The sequence below is a fragment of the Argiope bruennichi genome, chromosome 6 (genome assembly GCF_947563725.1).
Source record: "Argiope bruennichi chromosome 6, qqArgBrue1.1, whole genome shotgun sequence".
NCBI classification, from domain to species: domain Eukaryota; kingdom Metazoa; phylum Arthropoda; class Arachnida; order Araneae; family Araneidae; genus Argiope; species Argiope bruennichi.
In genome coordinates, this window is record NC_079156.1 from 115,194,149 (window position 1) to 115,210,044 (window position 15,896).

A 15,896-nucleotide genomic window follows, 5' to 3' on the forward strand; every position below is an offset into this window, starting at 1 on the left:
TATTAAATATTGTTAGAACGCATTGAATAATTAAAATCAGTTGAAGGATCATCTACGAAATTTGCTTCAAGTATACTAAAACATTCAAATTTTTTGTCAAACATGCATAACAAATTTCCTCAATTTAATTATTGTAGTTTTTCATCATCATGCATACTTAGAATACATAAAATAATTGGAATGAGTAGAAGGATTATCTACGAAATTTATTTCAAGCATACATAAACATTCAAATTTTATGTCAAGCATGCATAACAAATTTCTACGCTCCAGATTACTACATATTATGTTATTAGAATCAGGAAATGGAGTTTGTATGAAATTTATTTGGATAATTTCTAGTAAAGTAGTTATTACATCGTCTTCCCTCTTAAAAAGTTGGCACTTTGGAAATGACGTGGATTCCACAATTACTCAGATTTTTATGTCGACAGCTGTTTTTGTTTTATAAAGAGAAGAAACTCAAACGTGACAGGTAGACATATTTTACTTTCTCATACTTGAAATATAAAAAAAGAAAATTTTATAGTATTTGAAAAATCTACATGTTTCTAATTTCTTGAAACATCTATTCTGTTTATGAACACGGCAGCTGTTTTATTTTGTGTGTTCAGCTAGAGAGATGAAATTTTGTATGTGATCTTTACACTTTATTTCTATAAAGTTTTGAACAAAATTAATTCGTATGAAGTCTTTTTTTTTCACACAAAATGAACACAATTACAGACCACATATAAATAGATAAATAAAGTTTAGTATTCAATTTTATCATTGAAAAGTAAATCCGATTTCAATTTTTATTCAATTCCTTCAATGAATTGCCTATCTGTCACTCTGCATATATATATATTTGTCTATATATATTTGTCAAATATATATCTATATATATTTGTCACATAACATATTTGTCTATGCCGCTATGGGAGAACGTAGCGAGACATCTAGGGATGCGAATGGAATCTCCGTCGTAGATCGGAACATGCGCAAGAGAGAGCAGAGGCTCTTATATAGAGTGCAGTATAATGTCCACTACTAGTTGAATGCTTCAAATACAGAAGAACCATTAATTCCTATGTGTACTGTGAGACACTACGGAAACTACGCAGGTTCATCAAGAACAAAAGACCGGGGCTTCTCACGAAAGGTATGGTTCTGCTCTCGCCCATACGTCTCCAGGGTCACACTCGCGGAACTGGCCAAGTTCAAGTAGGAGCAATTCGACCGTCCGCCTTACAGCTCGGACATGTCTCCCTGCGATTTTCATGGGTTTGGCCCCCTGAGAAAACCTCTGAATGGGAAGCGCTTCAACTCGGACTGCGAACTCAAGGACGCGGCGAAGGATGGCTCTCGTCACTACCACAGGAATTCTGGAAACAAGGACTCCTTCGCCTCGTTGATCAATGGAATCGTTGTGCTCAGACCTATGATGTATACTTTGAATAAAATCTTCATTTATTCCCACAGTGGTGTTTCGTGCCTTTTCAGTTGAACACCCCTCGTATAATAATCTAAAATGTATAATTCGAAATGAGTTACAAGAAGTTGTGTTCACTTATCTATCCTGAACCGAAGTAATGATTTCGGCTGAACAATATTTCTTGTGTATTGTATTAAAAAATGCTATTTTCTTTGTATTTAAGTTAACTGAACTAAATATATACAAACATGGAAAGAGCGTCCTAGATACAGGGCTTTGGATTCTGCAAAATGAAGACGCTCATTGCGTGCTTAGCTCAGCAAATAATTCTTCAGTCAAAACATACAACTTTTTCTTAGTAATTACCGTAATTTGGGACATTTATATCTTTTGTTGTAAAAGAAATTCATGTTTGTTCATTACTATGAGCTTTGTACAAGTAATAAATCTACCAACCATAATGATGACATTTAGCAATAACTATTTTATAATGTTAACACGTATAAACACGTTTAAATTTAGATATTATATTTCGGTTTAATATTACAATTTGTTTAAATTTAAATAGAAATATGAATAAAAATGGAAGAGTATTGTCGATTTACATTTTTATTTTATTATTATTATTATTGAATTTCTTTTATGTTTTTTCCGAATCGTGTGTTTACTTCATTTCTTTGATAAATATTTTAGATGATAAAACCAAGTTTTTAAACTGTACTTATCAAAATTATAATAGTGCTATGTCGTTTAGATGCCAAGACTAAGTTGGGAAACCGTATGTACCAAATTTATAACAGTATGATACCGTTTAGATGCCAAGATCAAGTTCGAAAACCGTACTATCAAAATTATAATAGTATGATGCCGTTTAGATGCCAAGATGAAGTTGGGGAACGGTATGTATCAAACGTGTAATAATATTATGCCGTTTAGATGCCAAGACTAAATTGAGAAATTGTATGTATTAGTACTGTACCATTTAGATGCCAAGACCAAGTTGGAAAATCATATGTATTTAAATTATAATAGTATTATGCCGTTTAGATGACAAAACAAAGTTTAGAAACTGTACGAATCAAAATTATAAGAGTTTTATTCCATTTAGATGCCGAGAAACCGTATGTATCAAAATTATCCCCACAATTCACGCGTGTTTGAATAAAAAAATGAATAATGTATTGTAATATAAAATGATTATTTAAAAACATGTTCTTCAAAAACAACATGTGATGCAATAATGCACAGGATGTATTTTGATAAATTAAGAATATTTTTTATTACCCTGTTGGACAAATTAGTGTAATGAATAGTGTAATTTGTTAGTTCCCTTCTTGGTCAATAAATATGCAAAAGTAAAAGATAGGTAGGTAGGTGTCTAAGCTATACTATTTAATTATCTACCAGATATCAAAGAAGGGCATCTTCTTCTGCTTTTTCGGATTCATCAAATAATGCTACAAGTGTTTGATAAATTTATATATGCTATATTTATATCATAAAACGAGATATGTTTTGGTTCTAGAAATCCGTCCCTAAAAATTTTGCATCCTTTGGCTTACTCCATTTTCATTTCAAGTCTATTAATCATGTAATAATTTGATTTCTCGAAATAATTAAGAGAATATCAGATCTTATGACTTATGTATTGGTTATATATATATATGTTCCCCATCTAAACAAATCATATGAAGATGACCACAAAAAATATCACAGAGCTGTCTGCAATTTTAACAAGGAGTAGATATGAAGATCAAACCCCTACATAAATAAAATGCCAATTCCTTTGGGAAAAATAAATTATTACCTCATTATTTAACTCAAATTATTACCTCATTATTATATCAAATTACCTCATTATTTACGTCGCTTCTTTCCTCAGTTTGTGTGCAATTACATGGTACTCATTCTCTACTGCACATCATGCGAAATGTATAACTTTGTAATTAGAAAAGTGACAATATAAAAATAACAAATACCTTTATCCACAGTTGTTTCAAATTTTTTACCCTGCTTTACTTTGATGGGGTGACAAATTTACTTCAATTCTGAAAGTTGTGTATATGTTACCATTAAAGATCAAAAGCTGTTAATCTGCAGATTAACTGATTTGATCCGTTAAAGTGCGAAAGCGAGAATTTTCTGCAGTTTGTCTAGGTAATGTGCACACTAGCGGCTTGCGTATCTTTAAAGTTCAAAAGTTTATTTCTATCATTTTATTTTCCTATTCCTTTCCCCTCACCCTCCAATTTTAATTTGGTTTCGTCATCATCTGGTCATCACAGGTTGCTGTTATTTCTCATAATTGGCGTTGACTGCCAGAGCATAGAATAACTAGTTCTGTTTTCAAATTCACTTCTACTTGCTAGAGCGTTAATTTCAGTTGTGATTCTTTTTAAAATCAGAAAATGCAGCTCTCAGAATGCAAGCAAACACCGAATTGGCGAGTAAAATGAAGATAAACTTCTTATCAAATCACTTTAGCGAAGATTCAAAATATAGTGCACCTTTAATGACAAAACGAAAGTATTATTCCATAATTGAAGGTGTAAAACGAATAAAAGTTTCAAAGAAGAAACGGACATCTCGAGATTATCGAATAATTCAAGGATCTGATGTGCTGACTGCGCGAAGCCATGAAAAACACATTGATCCTTGTCAGATGCGAATGTAAATGAAAAAAGATTTGTCCATGCCGGAGTATCGTTTGTCGTATTGTAGAATAACGAGTGTCTAGTAGGTAATGTGCAGATTGTACATGTAATTTGCAGATTACCTAGGTAATTTGAGAAGTTAAATAACTTTTCGCACCTTAACGTATCACCTTAGTCAATAGTAAGCTAATTTTCAAATTTACTGATTTCTGCACTTTAGCGGAAACATATATATTTTATGGATGTGAGCTCAGCTGAAACGATTCATATGGGTTTTCTTAATAGAGTCCTACAGCTTGAAGGCAAAATTTCGTTTTAAATGTATAAAACAAAAGAAACTTTTTGTAATAAAGAAAAGCACTATAGTTAAAAAAAATCTTCTTCTGAAAAAGGGAGCCTTACAGCTAAAAACAAACAGCTTTCAGTCATCACGATTTCTATTCGCCGAATATTATATTATTTCTTTCAGAAATGGTGCATAAATATACATTTTTAAAACCTGATACAAAAAAAAAATTAAGAAAGCCAGAAAACAAAGGAACGTCAGTCATAAACAGTAGCTATTTCTACATTGCTAGCCTTTATTTTAAAATATATGCATTTGTATCACAAGTGATATTTCAATTTTCAATTTTTATCTACTTGAGCATTGTATGTGGAAAGCTGAAGTCGTCGAAAGGAAGGAAAAATAAATGGTGTCCCAAAATTAACGTATTATTTGCCACCCTTCGTAACGTAATAATTCGCCACCCTTCATGCAGTTAAATGTTGGCAACCCTATTAAAAAACAATTTGACAGCTAATAGTTTAGCATTAGTAAAAATGGAGCGTTACACGATAGAACAACGTGTGAGCGCAAGATTTGAATTAAATAAAAAACAGGTATTATTCTTTTAATTGTTATATTTTTGTGGAATCGTAAAGTACACAGGATATGGTTATGTGGAATAACACATAGAGCAAATATCCTCCACGACTTTGCTGACACATACGCACTCCTTTATCGAAATTTCCCATTACCATTTTGCATAAATGTGGCTAAAATTCGTTGATGCAGCGTTGAGTTTTTTCCTTCAATGTAAGCGTGCTTGTGGGCTTCTTGGCATAGACCTGTGGTTTTAAATAAACCCATAAAAAATCCAATGGTGTTAAAACACAAGGTCTAAGGGGCCAATTCTCAAATTTTTGAACTGTGACAGCAGATTTTCATTGTTTTTCAAATATTGTTCAACAATGAAAACACATCGTTCTAACGTGTAACACTTCATTTTTACAAACCCTGAACTATCAGCTGTCAAATGGCGTTTTTTTTAATAGAGTTTCCGATTCTTTACTACACGAATGGAGGTAAATTCAAATCTTGCGTTAATTTTGGGACACCGCTTTTTTGCGAACTTTTAAATGCTTTCTTACATCATAAGTCCCTGCTTTTCTGAGACCCTTTTTTTTCCACGGACCTGTTAATTTTTTATAAAAATTTTTACTTATTATTAATAATTTATATTTTGCCTTAAGGATATTAGAACTTATTACTTTTACTTTTCAATATCATTGACTGTTTATGCAAAAATATCTTTTTTTAATAGCATTTATAGCTTTACTTTTTTTTTAAGTGAATGTTATGAACAGAGAAATAAATAATGTTTATTCATTTTATTAAAAAATGCTATTTTTTATTTTAATGCCAATATAATTTTTATTGATAAACTCTGCATGATAACACAATACTGATTATATATAAGAATACAAAAACATATCAATTTTCTACATACTGCAAATTTGATTTACAATAATTTGGAATCACTTTCATTTCCGCACCAGCCAGATTTTCATAGTTGATATGAAATTCGAACCAGTAAACGCTTTCATAGAAATTTCTGCCTGGTTCATATACACCATTTAAGTTACAATGGTAAAAAGGGCTATGCCACCATCCTCCACGGAATTTCTTTGCTAACTCAATAATTCCTTTGTCTTTTGTGGAGAATTGGTAATTATTATGAAATTTCATTGCATCACCTATAAACGGAATAATAAAGGAGTTTTGTATAAAATGTTAAGAATAAATCTTATTCCATAACAATAAAATTATATAAACATGAGATACAAGGGGTGTCCAAATGAAAGAGTTACGAAACGCTGTAGCAACGTAACAGTTAACATATTTGTCTATGGCGCTAGGGGAGAACGTAGCGAGACATCTATGGGTAAGAATGGGAGTTTCCGACGGAGATCGGAGCATGCCCGGGCACCCACATGCACAAAAGAGAGCAGAGGCACTTATAAAGAGGCTCACTGTCCAATTGACGTCCAAGGTCCGCTACTTATTGAATTCCTCGAGCACCGAAGAACCATTAACTCTGATATGTACTGTGAGACACTCCGAAGACTACGCAAGTCCATCAAGAACAACAGAAGGGGGCTACTCACGGAGGGTGTGGTTTTGCTCCAGGATAACGCACGTCCACAAGTTTCCAGGGCCAAATGGAACTGGCCAAATTCAAGTGGGAGCAGCTCAACCATACACCCTACAGCCCGGGCATGTAGCCTTGCGATTTTCATGTGTTTGGTCCCTTTAAAAAACATCTGAAAGAAAAGAGCTTCAACTCGGACGACGAATTCAAGGACGATGTAAGAGACTGGGTAACGTCACGGTCACAGGAATTCTGGGAAGAAGGAATTCTTTGGATCGTTTATCAATGGGATCGTTGAGCTCAGGCCTATAGTGTATACTTTGAATAAAGTATTCATTTATACCCACAGTGTTGTTTCGTACCTTTTCATTTGAACATCCCTTCTATTAAGAAATTCTCGATTTAGAGTGGGAAGGGGGAATTGTTATTTTTTCCCTTCATTTTTTACAAATATAATCTTTTTTAAACATCACCAAATTAATAATATTTGTATTCTTATAATGTTCAATTTGTCAAAGGTTATCTGAACCTGGAAATGGAATTTAGCCGATGAATCGTATTTGTGACTCTATCACTGAAATTAAGCTTGTTAGAATTCCAAATTTTTGGAAGCATAAATCAAAAATTTAGCATAATTATTGAATTAACTCAAGAGATACTGTTGCTCACTAGAAAAATATTTTATTTTTTTATGTTAGTTGTTAGAAATTTCAAAATTATATTTGAAAAATAGGTATTCACGCATTTTAAATTACAAAATTAGAATTACAAAAAAACAGACAAAATGTTAATTTTGAAAAAAAAAATCAAAATTTACTGCTTTTTGTATCTATATTTTACCAATATTTAAAAGATAAAAATTAAATACAATTCTATTCAAAATTTAATATAATTTAAAGAAGTGAAATACCTAATATTGATCCCAGATGATCCCTTTTAAAAGCCATCAACAATAGTAAAGAAAGTTCTGGGCTAAATTTCACTTCATTATCCCACTCACTGGCAGACATCCCCCTCCTCCCCGCTTTGACTAAAGAATAAAATGTTATTATGCAAACATATTTTAATACCTATCCTGACTTATGCTGCACAAGTTTGGGGACTCGCTGCTAAAACCAACCGAAACAGAATTCCAATTTTACAAAATAAAATGTTTCGTATCATTACCAATGCTTCCTGATTTATCTAAAATAATATTTTACACAGAGATCCCACAATCCCACTTGAAAAATCCTACAATCAAGAAACAAATTAATTTTGTTCCACTACAATGGAATATACGTCTTTCCTTATTCTTGTACTAAATGGACTTTACCACTTAAACCTTCATAGTTCCTTCCGAAATTTAAATTGCATTTAATTAACTGCTTCCGTTTTCATCTTAAGTACTTTTAGGCAACATTTTTTCCACTCAATTGACACACTAGTAGTGCATTATTTCTGTATTTCCCTCTGCTACTCTCTCAAACTGAGTAGAAGGGGCTAGGCACTAAGGCTCTTCACACATCTAATTCAAAATACAATTTAAATCATATAAAAGTTCTTAGAATTGTGTCGTTTGTGAATTAATGAGGAAAGAACAATGAAATAATTCGAAAATGGGTTGTTATTTGGTACTCTACATCCAATTCAGATCGCATATTTGATACTGGTGCTGTTTTCATGTTTTTTATTCACATATAAATAAGAATGGATTAAAGTACTGACTAAGTAACCTCAAATGAAGGGCAAACAAATTCTTTTAATGATAGCTTATCTCCCTAATGATTAAGTAAAAAATATCTCAAAATTAACGCAATATTTGAATTTGCTACCATTCCTGCAGTAAAGTGCTGGCAACCCTATTAAGAAACCATTTGACAGCTAATAGTTTATCGTTAGTAAAAATGGAACATTACACGATAGAACAACGTGTTAACGTAAGATTTGAATTAAATAAAAAAACATATTTTTGTTTCTTTAAGTTCTTATATTTTTATCAAATCGTAGCCTATACAAGATAGGGTTATATATGGAATAATACATACGGCAAATGGCATCAAACGCTTTGCTGGCATATATGCTCTCTCGAAATTTTCCATGACCATTTTGATAAATGTTCCCGAATTTCATTGATGCAGCGTTGAGTTTCCTCCTTCAATGCAAACTAGCTTGTGGGTTTGTTAGTATAGACCTTTGTTTCATATAACTCCATAAAAATAAATCCATTAGTGTTAAATAAAATGATCTAGGGGGCCAATTCTCAAATGTTAGAGCTGTGGCCGCCAAATTTTCATTGATTTTGTGATACTGTTCAACAATGAAAGCACGTTATTCTAACATATAACTCTTCATTTTTACTAACATTAAACTATTACCTGCCAAATGTTTTTTTTAATAGGAATGCCAACACTTTACTGCAAGAATGAATTGAAATATTGTGTTAATTTTCAGATGCTCTTTGCACATATTTCTGTAAAGACTTCTGTCTCGAATTTCCTACAAGTATACGTAAGAATTTCAAATATATTTGTGAAATTTCGGATTCTCTTAAACTTACTTACCTGCATTTCCTGAGTATTCACTGATATCAATGGCGTAATGACTTGTTAAGTTAAATTTCTGATAAACAGCGAATCGTTTCTGCCCTTTTTGATCTTGGAGATCGAAACGCATTTTGCATCCTTTCAGGCACAAAACGCGTATGTTTTCAAGCCCTAAAATAGGAAAAATAATCACAGTAAAAAAACCAAATCTACTGCAGTTTTTAAATCACTTTTGAATAATGATTTAACATTTTATTGGGAATTTCCATATTTGAAAGTAGTGCGAAATTACATACCAAACCAAAACTCCTCCATTAATTTTCCAAAACCATTTTTATAGCTTTCCCAGTCCAGATTGAAATCTGGCTGAACTGGGCATTTTCCTCTTCTTTGAATCACCTAGAAACTAAATTGAACTATCACTTTCAGTAAATCATGGCCAAAATAAAATTTTTATTTACTTACATTATGGAAAAATGTTTTATAGCTGAATCAATAAACGATTATATATTTCATTGAGAAATTATATTTTTGTCTTCTAAATAACTTACGAGAAGTTTAATACATTTTCTTATATTTCCCATTTAATAAATGCATCCTCTTCCACAATATTGTCACGTAGATACTTTAGTATGGGACTCAATGAAACACCATGAAGTAAAGCTAAACCAATTTATTAACTGAACTCAGAACTGAGAATACAGTAACTGACAAATCTTCTGCTTTTATACAAGCAGAGAGAGTTCCAGAATACTCTTCTGGAGACAGTAAGAAAAGTCCAGAACACTTGTCTGGTAAACTAAAGAAATGTCCAGCATCTTCTGGAACATGAAATAAAGGAAAACATAAAATCAAGTAATTAAGTATTTACATATACTATTAATCGCATTGACTCCAGTGGGATTCGAACCCAGGTCTCTTGATCATGAGACCAGTGCCATGACCATTAGGCCATGGAGATTCGACTGCATTTCTTCAATGCGGCAATATTATACATTATTGTTCCATGTAATATTTTATCATTTGAAATTCAACAATATTCTACAATATTGTACATTTTGTTTAGTATTATACAATATTTTACAATATATGTGTGCTACTACTATCCTTACAGCAATGCGGAGGAGATAGTACAATCGGTAATTATTTTTATCGTGGTTTAATAATGTATATAAAAATACAAATTTATTATTAATTACCATGTACGGAGAAAATTTATCTTCAGTTTTGTAAACCCATTAAGGAACTTTAAATCCTGATTCATGTGAAATGGTCATTACCTTCTGAGCATAGAGATTCTCACATCCCACAATTTACAGGTAACCAACGGAAATAGTTTTCCAAATCTTTCTTGCATTCTGCTTAATAAAAGAGGTGGCCCCTCCTCCTCCTCTCCCGCATCGCATTGCGGACCTTGGATAAGATCGTATTGCCTTGCATGGCTTTCGGGTACATAATTATGAAATACTGATATTTGGTCTAAATTTAGCATTGTTTTTAGTTGAATTTATCGTCCCATGGAAAAGCACCTGGAAATTGAGGATTATTTGCTTCCGATATGGTGGTTGGTTTTAACTACCGTAGGTAGGTACAGAAAAATGTGGGGATCTGGCTTCTCCCATCAATGATGGGACGTAATTCGCCAGGGAAGATTTGTACAGTGGTCTGTGATGGCCGGTGATGACACAGTTCCCTCCAGTGTTGCTGTTGCGGCTGTCCAGTCATTCAGTTTTATTATTTTATTATTTCCGTGCGCCTCGTGACGTTGGTTTGAGTAGCCGGTTTAAGATAGTTGAATTTATATCGTGAACTTTGATAATTTTTGTGCATTTGATCTCTAGCGTGCGGTTAGTAGTACCAGAAAATTGAATTTTTGTTTTGTGAGCGTTTTTTTCTTTTTCTTTTTTCAACTTATTGAAACTAGAATTCGACACAAAATTATGATCATAGTTACAAAATTACTAACCAGATTTCATAAATTTAAATCATTTTATTTTTGTGTCATCGCATTTGCATTCTTGTGTAATTACAGACCGATAGACGATCAACAACGTGACGAATTTGGTTCCAAATCTAATAGTTGTCAACGCTCTAGATGCTAATCTAAATTTTGTTTCTCTACTACTCTATGATTTGCATTTAACGCGTTAACATACATTAGCACAGTTGGATTTCTTCTGAAAAGATTTCTCTCAAACTTTCATCTGTCTAGATCAAAGTGCTTTATTATCCTCTTTATAGACAAACAGAATGATCTAAAGTCAGACGTAATGCAAAAACTATGTTTACCATCCCAGGAAAGTCTGAAATGTGAATGTTCGTCAAAATCTCTAGTTCGCTGTTTTTGACAATTAAAATACTTTCTCTGTACTTTGTATGTGAAGAAGCAAAAAAATGCCATGCTAAAATGTTATTAAAAATGAAATTGAAAATTCTACTTTGAATTTAAAAGTTCAGAGACGGAAACTGATTTTCAGAACTTCAGACTAGCAAATGTTCACAAATGAAATATTTTATAATGATTAAATTTGGAATGAAATTATTACAAGACAAAAAAAAACAGTGCTATGTATTTTTATATGTATGTTATTTATGTTCTAATTATGTATTTAAAATTCCAGAAAATAATTTGATCTGGAAAAATAGTTATCTAATTAAATAAAATTAAAATAAACTAAAATACGTATGATTTTTTTCTATTATTTTAATTATTATTTTATTATTTTTATTATTATTATTATTTATTTAATTATTCTTCTGTTATTTTAAGCAGTTACCGAACTATCTTGAGGACTAATATAGTTCTCGATTTGATGAAATAAATACTTTGTCATTTCAATTACCTAAAACTGGAAGTATATTTTTGAAACATGTCTGTAAGAGAATAAGAATCATTGTGTAAACTCTGGCAGTTCCACGTTTTGATCTTTGCATTGTAGAGTATTTATTCTGTGCACAACATTTTTTACATCTAGAAATTTCAATAAAGTATGCCAGCCTAAAGTCAACTTTGTCGCCAATTATTATAATTATACTAAAAGTGTTTTCAAAGTAAAGGGTGGAGATTACCAATATTCAGAGAAAATTACGTGATGCAGGGTGTATAAGCAAATATGTGGTATAGGATGTATAGACAAATATGTGATACAGGATGTGGCTTTCACGTGTATTAATGTAAGATATTGATATTAAAAGAAATATGTCAGACATATATCGTAATTATTTCACTGTTGATGGCTTTATAAAATCTAAAAACCTATTCTGACATATCACCTAGCTATATTCACTTAAAATCTATAAACGTATTCCACCAGAAGGTATATGCACTTAAAGTCTATAATCGTTTTGTAACAATAACTTTAAGCATAGAAATTTCTAAGAACATTGTCTATAAACAAAATGCAGAATGAGCCAAACAAATCTTTAGTGATATTCTTCTAAGTTATTAACATTGCTATTATTTTATTGCGTTTTCTGGTTTAATTTCTGACATCGGACTTGATATTATCCAACTGAATGTTTTGTTTTCTAAATGTTCCTCCAGATTGAAAAATATTTTCATTAAATAACAAATTACTGTGTATTTGTGTTTGCCTGTAGGAGATTCTTTTATCTAATTTTTGAATTTTGTATTTGAGAAATCGGTCATATCTAAAGTGGGAGGTACCAATCCTCCGAAATTCCGAATTTTGTCCATGCTGGTGAGTTTATCAAATTTTTGAATTTTTGTTTGAGAAACTGGAAAGATTCAAACATTTAAGAACCAATTCTTTACAAAATTCGGAATTTCATCCATGTGTTGATCTAATTTTTGAATTTTGTATTTGGCAAATTGGAAATATTCAAACTAGCAAGAACATAATATACGGAATTCGGTCCAAGCCTCTGTGTTTACCTAATTTCTGAATATTGTTTTTCAGAAATTGGAAATATTCAGAGCTGAAAGAACCAGTTCATTGAAATTCAGCTTAATTTCTGAATTTTGTATTTGAGAACTTGGAAATATTCAAAAGACGAAGAAAAATTCTTCAAAATACAGAATTTAAGTATTTCCTGACTCCGAGCTCGCGAAAACCGAAGTATTATATATTTCTATGTATGATGGATATAATTGTTGTTTAGCTGAGTTATATTAACGTCCTGTTTCAAAGCAACGCTAGGGCTATTTTGAGATGGACCTCGTAATTTTGAACTACTGTGAGATGATGAGGACGACACCTGAGCTGTCACCCCCCCCTCTCCACGGTACACCGCACCAACTGGAGGACGTTTGCCCGGACGGATTTAACGCGCATCAGACCTGCTTAAACGACGGTTCTTCGATGGTACCTTCCGGTTCCGAAGCCGAGACCTTATCACCAAGCCACAGCGGGCAGATATAATTATTGATACGTATCTAAAATAGTAGAAATATTAAATATCAGGTGATTTTATATTTTAACTGCATAGAAAAAAGAAGGCGATTTTGGCGTCTAACAATTCTTTCGTATAAAGATTAAATTCTGAATAAGCCAACATATTACATTAAAACGTCAATCAGTTTCAAGACATCTATAAGATCTGGAATTTATTGATCAATAGTTATTAAATTATTAATTAAATCCTCCATTAAATACAATAATAATTATATATGGGTCATAAAGCAAAACCAGAAATTAAATTATGAATGGATTGATCCGTGATTATAGCTGCAATATTTCTTGTAATTTATCTATACAATGATTTATCAATCACATACGTAGAGGAGGATGTTTTATATTTTTCTTACGGATTTTATAGCTTAGGATCTTAATGATGATATAGCTTTTATACCTTACAGATATTAATAAAATATAAATGGTGAATTTGACTGTAAGTAAAATTACCGTCCATCCTCCACCTTCTGTGTCCATATCGCAATACACCTTCAGTGGTTTGTCCATTGGGAAATACCTTGGCCAAATTGTATAGACTCCGCTTTTAATGCGCCCAGTTGCGAAAATTTCAGAGCAGTCGCTGAGCCTTTCCTCTTCTATGTCATCCTGATCATCATCTGCTACAGGCGTAGAACCTAAAAACAACATTATAACTTAAAAGCCCCGTTAAAGCTCGAAATCCGTTAATGCGCAGATTACCTAGCTAATCTGCAGAATAACTGATTTGCTCCGTTAAAATGTGGATTTGGGAGTTGTCCACATTTTAACAAGGTAATCTGCCCATAGCGGCTTTCGTATCGTTGAAGTGCAAAAGTTTGTTTTTCTCATTTCCTTTCCCAACTCTTTTCCCATCTCCCTCCACTTTTAGTTCACAGAGAAAATATTAACAATTTCAATTGTAAAACATCCAAACGTCGATGAAGGTGTCACATTGAAAATTAAAGTACCCCACGTAGATAGCGAAAAGCTGCGATATTATCTATGATTCTTAATGAAACAGAGAATGGGTTTTATAAATTTGGTACTAAAATGGGTACTTTAAAACAATTGTATGCGAAATATGAATTCAGTTTTTGCAAAGAGAGATTTTTAATGAAAGAAGATGTCCCTGCTATAGAAATATCCTTGCATCAAACAGCACTAAAACTAACAATTAATAAATTAAATTAAATGTACCACAAATAAGTGTTTGCAATTCAAGGTGTTACCAATCTTTAGATTATACTATTAAGTAAACATAGTTTTATTATGTGTTTCGCAAATTGATTTCCTTAATTGTAAATAAATGTTAAACCGTTTGATTCTTTGTATTATAGATTTTCAATTGGCTAATGATCGACTTTATCAACTAATTTGATGTTTGTTTGATTGTATTAATATGATTCTTCAGATATCAAAAAATAAATAAATAGCATTATGCTAATTTCCTTACTTGCAATAATATTTTTAACAGTTTGGTTCTTTGTATTGAAGTTTTCCAATTGATTGTTGATTGATTCCATCAACTAATGAGAAGATTGTTCGATTGTATTAACTTGATTCTTTAGATATAAAAAATAAATGAACAACATTTAATTTAAGCATACAGAAACGTTACTATTGTGCAGCAAAGATATTATTTTCATTTTAATGAATATTTGGTAGGTAATGTGCAGATTACCTAGGTGATTTGAGAAATGAAATAATTTTCCGCACTTTAACGGATTACCTTACTTAATGCGCAGATTAGTTGTCTAAACCACATATAAAAGCCCTCCTCCGGAAAGACATGCTTGAGGAATGGCAAGGATATTGGAGCAATGGTGTCACTGGCAGAAAATTTTTTAACATCCTGCCTTCAGTCAACCTTAATCCCACTAACTGGAACAGAGAGGAAATTATTTTCTTCTCAGAACACGGCCCTTTTCCTGCCTACCTCAAAAGGTTCAATCTGTCTGCGAGTGACCAGTGCAGTTGTGGTGGAATAGGCACCGCACTTCATTATGCTACGGAATGCATCCTTACAATCTCCTGGCATATGAAAAAACCATCACCAAGCCATGAACAGGAATGGCTGAAAAGAATCGCCGGCAACTTCCTTTCCAGGCAAAAAATCCACAGTATAATCAAATTTATAATTGAAAACAGAGACCTATTCTTGCCTCCATAGCTGTCAACATCAAGTCTCACACCAAAAAAGACTAAGGGAAAAAAACAAGCACAGCAGTCTCCTGTCACACATTTCAATCAAACAGAGATTCTCTTCATTTCCATTTCTCAAATTATTTTCATCTGATTTTTTTTAACTGCATTATGATCTACTATATCATAAAATATAAGTGAACACATATTATATGTATATTTTTACACATTCTATCTCTCAGCATTATATTTCTAAGTTCATTACTACAAGTTATATTTCTAAGTTGAAAAATTATGTAAACGGTCTCATCTCAATATAATTTCTTATACAATTGTAAATTTTGTAAAAA